We start from the raw sequence: 8,077 nt of genomic DNA, 5'->3' as shown, positions 1-8,077 counted from the left end.
TGTGCCAATGAGTTTAAGGCTCTTCCCCACTTTATCTTCTAACCAATATAATGTTTCCGGTTTTATGTTGAGGTCTTTGATCCACTTGGACTTTAGATTTTTGTAGGCTGATGAGTATAGATCTATTTGCATTTTTCTACATGTAGACATCCAGTTATACCAATACCATTTTTGAAGATGCTATCATTTTTCCATTGTATGGTTTTGGCATCTTTGTCAAAACTCAGTTGTTCATAGTTTGTGGGTTTATTTCTGCGTCTTCTATTTGGTTCAATTGATAAAACATTTTGTTTCTCTGAAAGTACCATGCAGTTTTTACTCCTGTTGCTCTATGGTACAGCATGAGATCAGGGATGGAGATATCTCCAGAAGACCTTTTATTGTTGAGCATTGTTTTAGCAATTCTGGGTTTCATGTTTTGCCATTTGAAGTTGAGGATTTTTCTTTCAAATCTTCTGTAAATAATTGTGTTGGTAATTTGGTGAGAATTTCCCTGAATCTGTAGATTGCTTTTGGGAAGATGTTAATCCTGCCAAGCCATGAGCATGGGAGATCTTTCCATCTTCTGATAACTTCTTCTAATTCTTTCTTCAGAGTCTTGAATTTTTTTTACATACAAATATTTTACTTGCTTGGTTAGGATTACAGCAAGGTTCTTTATGTTTTTTTGTGACTTTTCTGAAGGGTGTTGTTTCCCTAATTTCTTTCTCAGCCCTTTGGAACTTTGTGTACAAAATGGGAACTGAATTTTTTTTTTTTTTGTTAATTTTGTATCCTGCAATTTTGCTGAAGAGTTTATCAGCTGTAGGAGTCCCTGGTAGAATTTTTGGGTCAACCTTTTATCCTATCACATCATCTACAAATAGTGATATTTGACTTCATCCTTTCTGATTTAAAACTACTTGATCTCCTTGTATTGTTTTATTGCTAAAGCAAGGACTTCCAGAACTATTTTGAAGATATATAGAGAGTGTGGGAAGTCTTGCCTTGTCCCTGATTTCAATGGAATCATTATAATTTTTCTCTCATGAGTTTGATTGGGCAATTGGCTTGCTGTACATTGCCTTTAGTATATTTAGATATGTGCTTTGTAACCCTGATCTCTCCAATGCTTTAAATATGAATGGATGTTAGATTTTTCTCAAATGCTTTTTCAGCATCTAAGGAGATTATCATTGGGTTTTTCTTTCAGTTTGTTTTTGTTTTTAATTTTATTTTTCTTTTTAGATACATTTTGTTAACTCTGTGTCCCAACTGTATCCCCCTCCTTCATTCCCTCCCCAACACCACACTCACTCCCAGGTCTCCTCCCTGCCACTTTCCAAGTTCACTGATAAGGGAGGACCTCCTCCCCTTTCATTTGACCCTGTTTTATCAGGTATCTTCAGGGATGGATGCATGGCCTAACAGGACTGCTCCTCCCCTCGGGGGGTGAGGGGAGTCAAAGAGCCTGCCCTTGAAATCCTGTAGAAATAGTCCTTCTTCCCCTTACTTTGGAAAACTATTTGGTTACTGAACTACCACGGGCCACATCCCACCAGAAGTTCTAGGTTATATCCATAGATGGTCCTTCATTGAGTGTCAGTCTCAGAAAAGATCCTGTGCCCAGATATATTTGGTCCTTGTAGAGCTCCTATGATCCATATCATACTAACTCCCCTTCTTTCATATGATTCCCTGCACTCTGCCGAGGGTTTGGTTATGAGTCTTAGTGTCTGCTTTGAAACACTGCTAGGTAGAGTTTCTCAGATGCCTTTTGCAGAAGACTCCTGTCACACATTCAATGCACATCCCATTTGTCTTTCTAAATGAGAATTGATCATCTTCTCCCGTGTCCACTTTCTTGATTATCTTTTATTGGTGTTTAGATTTCATTATGTTTATCATATCTTGTAGGTCTATATAAGCAAGTACATACCATGTTTCTCTTTCTCCTTCTGGGATACTTCACTCAGAATGATCCCACCATTTGCCTTGTCTTGTCCCTGATTTCAGTGGGATTGATTTAAGTTTCTCTCCATTGAGTTTGATGTTGGCTGTAGGCTTGCTGTATATTGCCTTTACTATGTTTAGGTATGTGCCTTGTATCCATGATCTCTCCAAGACTTTAAACATGAATGGGTGTTGGACTTTGTCAAATGCTTTTTCGGCATCTAAGGAGATGATCATGTGGTTTTCTCCTTCAGTTTGTTTATGTGGTGGATTACATTGATGGATTTCCGTATGTTGAACCACCCTTACATGCCTGGGATGAAGCCTATTTGGTCATGGTGGATGATATCTTTGATATGTTCTTGGATTCTGTTTGCAAGTATTTAATGAGTATTTTTGCATCAATGTTCATAAGAGAGATAGGTCTGAAGTTCGCTTTTTTTGTTGGATCGTTGTATGGTTTAGGTATCAAAGTGACTGTAGATAGACTGGCTTCATAGAATCAGTTTGGTAGTGTTCTTTCTTTTTCTATTTTGTGGAATAGCTTGAGGAGAATTGGAGTTAGCACTTCTTTGAAGGTCTGGTAGAGTTCTGCGCTGAAGCCATCTGGTCCAGGGCATTTTTTGGAGGGGAGACTGTTAATGACTACTTCGATTTCCTTGGGAGATATAGGGCTATTCAGTCTTTCTACCTGATCTTGACCTAGTTTTGGTAGATGGAATCTTTCAAGAAAATTATCCATTTCATTTAGATTTTCAAATTTTGTGGCATATAGGCTTTTGTAGTATGACCTAATAATTGTTTGGATTTCCTCAGTGTCTGTGGTTATGTCCCCATTTTCATTTCTGACTTTGCTGATCTGGATAGTTTCTCTCTGCTTTTTAGTTAGTTTGGCTAAGGGTTTGTCTATCTTGTTGATTTTCTCAAAGAACCAGCTTTTTGTTTCATTGTTTCTTTGGATAGATTTATTTGTTTCTAGTTGATTGATTTCAGCCCTTAGTTTGATTATTTCCAGCTGTCTGCTCCTCTTGGGTGTATCTGCTTCTTTTTTTTCTAGGTTTTTCAGTTGGGCCATTAAGTTGTTTGTATGTATGTTGTAAGTTGTTTCTTCTTGCAGGCACTTAGTGCTATAAATTTTCCTCTGAGCACTACTTTCATTGTTTCCCATAAGTTTGGGTATGCTGTGCCTTCATTTTGATTGAATTCTAGGAAGTCTTTAATTTCTTTTTTTTTTTCTTCCTTAACCCAGCTGTCATTGAGTAACAAATTGTTCACTTTCCATGTGCTTGTCGGCTTTTTGTTGTTTGTCTTGTTGTTATTTCTAGCTTTAGTCCATGGTGGTCAGATAGTATACAAGGGATTATTTCATTCCTTTTGTATCTGTTGAGGCTTGATTTGTGACCAACTATATGGTCTATTTTGGAGAAGATTCCATGTGGTGCTGAAAGGAAGGTGTACTCTTTTGAGTTTGGGTGAAAAGATCTGTAGACATCTATTAGGTCCGTTTGATTTAGGCATTCTGTCAATGCTTTTATTTCCCTATTTGGTGTTTGTTTAGTTGATCTGTCCCTTGGTGAGAGTGAGACGTTGAAGTCTCCCACTATTAAGGTATTAAGATCAATGTATGTTTTAAGCTTTAATAATGTTTCGTTTATGAATTTCTGTGCTCTTGTATTTGGGGCATAGATATTCAAGATAGTGGTGTCCTCTTGGTGGATTTTTCCTTTGATGAAAATATAATGGCCTTCCTTATCTTTTTTAATTAACTTTGGATGAAAGTCTATTTTCTTTAGATATTAGGATGGCTACTCCAGCTTGTTTTCTGGTACCATTTGCTTGAAAAACATTTTTCCATCCCTTTACTCTGAGGTAGTGTTTATCTTTGTTGCATAGGTGTGTTTCTTGGATGCAACAGAATGTTGGATCTTGTTTCCTTAACCATTCTGTTAGCCTTTGTCTTTTTATTGGTGAGTTGAGTCCATTGATATTGATAGATAATAGTGACCAATGCATGTTCGTTCCTTTTGTAATGGAGTAGGTGATCTTACCCTGTTTCATTGCTTGTTTTCTTTTCATTTTTGTTGGGATATTATCTGTATGCCCTGTTTTCTTGGGTGAAGTTGTTTTCGTTAGATTGGAGTTTTCCTTCTAGTATCTTCTGTAGGGTTCGTTTGCTGTATAGATATTGTGTAAATTTAGTTTTGTCATGGAATATTTTGTTTTCTCCATCTATGTTGATTGAAAGCTTTGCAGGGTATAGTAGTCTGGGTTGACATTTGTGATCTCTTAGAGTTTCCATGATACTTGCCCAGGCCCTTCTGGCTTTCATATTTTCTGATGAGAAGTCTGGTGTGATTCTGATAAATCTACCTTCATATGTTACATAGCCTTTTTCCCTTGCTGCTTTTAATATCTTTTCTTTGTTCTGTAGATTTATTGTTTTGACTATGATGTGACGTGATGTGTTTCTTTTCTGGTCTAGTCTATTTGGTGTTCTATAGGCCTCTTGTATATTTATGGACATCTCTTTCTTTAAGTTGGGAAAATTTTCTTCTATGATTTTCTTGAAAATATTTTTCTGGACCTTGGAGCCTGGAGTCTTCTTTTTCATCAATTCCTATTATTCTTAGATTTTGTCTTTTCATGGCATCCTTGATTTCTTGGATATTTTGTGTTTGGAACTATTCTGATTTTACTTTTTCTTTGAGAGAAGTATCAATTTCTGCAAGTGTGTCTTCAGCTCCAGAGATTCTCTCTTCCATCTCTTGTATTCTGTTGGCTATGCTTACTTTTGTGGTTCCTGATCTTTTCTCCAAGTTCTCCAGCTCAAGGGTTTTCTCATTTTGTGTTTTCTTTATTGATTCTAATTCTGTTTTTATGACTTGCACCATTTCTTTCATCCGTTTGAATTTGGATTCCTGTCTCTTTACGATGGTCTCTATTTCTCTATTTCTTTGTCCATTTCCTTTTTATATGTCACTAATTTTATCTCTACTTGTGCCTCTATTTGTTTGGCTATGTTTGCCTGTGTTTCTTTAAGGATTTTGTCTATTTCTTCTTTCTTTACCTCCAACTGACTGGCCAACTCTTTGAAAGATTTGTTAATTTCCTCCTTATGAGCCTCAAATAATTGGGCAAGTATGGCTTTAAAGTCATTTTCCTGTGCTTCTGAGGAATTGGTGTATCCATCGATTTTGGGGTTTGCTGGTGAAGTCATGATGTCCTGATTTATGTTGGAAGAGTTCTTTCCACTACCCCTGGCCATTGGCTTATCTGAAACCTTCCTTGTTTTTTTTTTTTGATTCTTCAGATCAGACTGGTACTGTCTCTCTCTGGAATCTGGGGAGTTCTTCAGGAAGCTGAGAGAGGTTCTGTGTCCTTAGCATGTGCTGAGGACTAGCTGTTCCTGTGGGAGAAAAGTACGCAGGCGCAAACGGGGCAAATGCAAGCATTCATGTGCGTGTGTGTGTGTGTGTGTAAATATGCGTGGACGTGTGTCTCGAGGGACAGAGTGATGGTTAATGTTGAACCCTTGAGTGTGTGGGAGGGGCTCTGCACTATATATGTTGCAGGTGCTAGTGATAATCACAGCGCAATTTCTGGCATTAACTGCCTTAACTCCTCAATTAGATCCACAGAGCAGGAGCTTCATTGTCCCAAGTGACTCTCTGTTTCCCAAAGTGGGTATATGGGTGGGATGGGATTCGATGCCTGGCTTCTGTTTTAGAAGGACCCAGTATCTGGGGATCTGAAGATTCTCAAGGGTGCACTCACTTACAGGCAGGTCACTTGGCAGAGATCGGGGTATCCGGGCTCTCTGCTCTCTGGTTTTGCCCTGCTCCTTGGATGTGCTCCACCAGTTCTGTGCTGCTGTCACTGCCAGGTTCTCAGGTCTTGCTGTAGCTGGTGATTTCAAGGTGGTCACATCAGTAGGGATCACGGTAACCAGGTTCTCTCTTCTCTGGCCCTGGTTAGTCTTAAACTGGAGGGCTGATGTGCCCTGCCAGCTCAGTGCTGCTCCACCGCCAGGTTAGAAAGTCCCGCTTTAACTGGAGACTGGGTTGCTAGTCCAGATGCTTTCTGGGAAGTCCTAGGTTCTCTTTACTGTGCTCTCCCAGCTTGGAAGGTGCAGCGCCTGGTGTGTCTAGCTTGTATGGCATTTCTGCCTGGTTTTGGTGAGTATATAGCGTTTACTCTGTCACTGTGGGATTGTGCAGGCCTTGCCATCAGTGATAATGATCCTGCAGAGCTAGTATGATGTCTAGCAGACTCGGGTCCTAGAAGGATGGTGCAGCCACAGCGCGAATCTGGAACTCCGAGACAAGTACTGCTGGCCTTTGCCGCTAAAGAGCTTGGAGCTCCGCCTCAATGGCTGTAGACCCCAGGTAGTTAGGTCTGCACTAAGAAAGATGAGCCAGCTGTGCTGAGGAGGAGGGAGGTCTGGGGGAAGGGAGTGCCTCGAGATCAAAGGATCATTTCTCACCTTCCCCAAGCAAGACCCCGGTGACGTTGACGCGAGACCAAAGTTTTCACCTCCTGTGATGTTCCCTGTTGTTTAGAAAGCCTCACCCACTGTTGTTTTCCTGGATTAGATGTCCTTCCACTCACCAACTCAAAAGTTTAGCTTTTCCACAGCTCAGAAAATATGTGTGAAAGTCGCCATCGTGGCTCCACTCCCAGTTTGTTAATAAGGTGGATCACATTGATGTTCTTACATATATTGAATGACCCTTGTATACATGGGATGAATCCTACTTGGTCATAGTGGATGATAGCTTTGCTGTGTTCGTGTATTTGGTTTGACATTTTTTTGTTGAATATTTTTTCATCATTGTTCTTTAGGGCGATTGGCCTGAAATTCTATTTCTTTGTTGGGTCTTTGTGAGGTTTAGGTTCCAAGGTGACTGTGGCTTCATAGAATGAGTTTGGTAGTGTTCCTTCTGTTTCTATTTTGTGGAATAGTTTGGAGAGAATTGGAGTTAGCTCTTCTTTGCAGGTCTGGTAGAATTTTGTGTTGAAAACTTCTGGTCCTTGGCCTTTTTTGGATTGAAGATTTTGATGACAACTTTTATTTCCTTAGGGCATATAGGATTATTTAATAGATTTACCTGGACTTGATTCAGGTTTGGTAAGTAGAATCAATGAAGAAAAGTCTCCATTTCTTTTAGATTTTCAAAATTTTGCATGTAGACTTTTGAAGTAAGTCCTAATTATTATTTGGATTTCCTCAATGTCTGTAGTTAAGTCCCCCTTTTCATTTCTGACTTTGTTGATTTTGACGTTGTCTCTCTTTCTTTTAGGTAATTTGGTTAAGGGTATTCCTGGAATTATTTCATTTGTTTATATTTGATTGATTTCAGCCCTGAGTTTGATTATTTCCAGCTGACTACTCCTTTTTGGTTTGTCTGCTTATTTTTTTTCCCTACAGTTTTTAGGTGAGCCATTAAGTTGCTTGAATGAACTATCTCAAATTTCCTCTTGAAGGCACTTCGTGCTATGAACTTTTATATTAGCAGTGATTTCATTGTATCCCACATGTTTGAGTTTGTTGTGCCTTCATTTTCATTGAAATCTAGGAAGACTTTAATTTCTTTCTTTATTTATTCCCTGACCAAGCTGTCATTTAGTATCAATTTGTTCAGTTTCCATATTTGTGTATGCTTTTTGTTATTTCTGTTGTCGTTAAGGTCCAACTTTATTCCATGGTGATCAGATAAGATACAAGGGAGTATTTCAATCTTGTTGTATCTGTTGAGGTTAGCTTTGTGATGAACTATATAGTCTATTTTGGAGAAGATTCCATGAGATGCTGAGAAGAAGGTGAATTTTTTTGTGTGTTTGGGTGTAAGGTTTTGTAAATGTTGGTTAAGTCTATTTGATTCACGACCTCTGTTAGAGACATTGTTTCTTTGTTTAATTTCTGTTTTGTTGACCTGTGCTTTGTTGAGAGTGGAATTCTGAACTTTCCCACTATTAACGTGTGGAGATCTATATGTGGTTTAAGTTTCATCAATGTTTCTTTTACCTAATGTGGGTGTCCTTGTGTGGGGGGCATAGATGTTTAGGATTGTGATGTCTTCCTGGTGGAATTTTCCCTTGATGAGTATGAAATATCATTCCCCATTTCTTTTTATTAATTTTGGTT

The sequence above is a fragment of the Meriones unguiculatus genome (genome assembly GCF_030254825.1).
Source record: "Meriones unguiculatus strain TT.TT164.6M chromosome Y unlocalized genomic scaffold, Bangor_MerUng_6.1 ChrY_unordered_Scaffold_25, whole genome shotgun sequence".
Classification (NCBI taxonomy): domain Eukaryota; kingdom Metazoa; phylum Chordata; class Mammalia; order Rodentia; family Muridae; genus Meriones; species Meriones unguiculatus.
Note: the sequence above shows the minus strand (reverse complement) of the source record.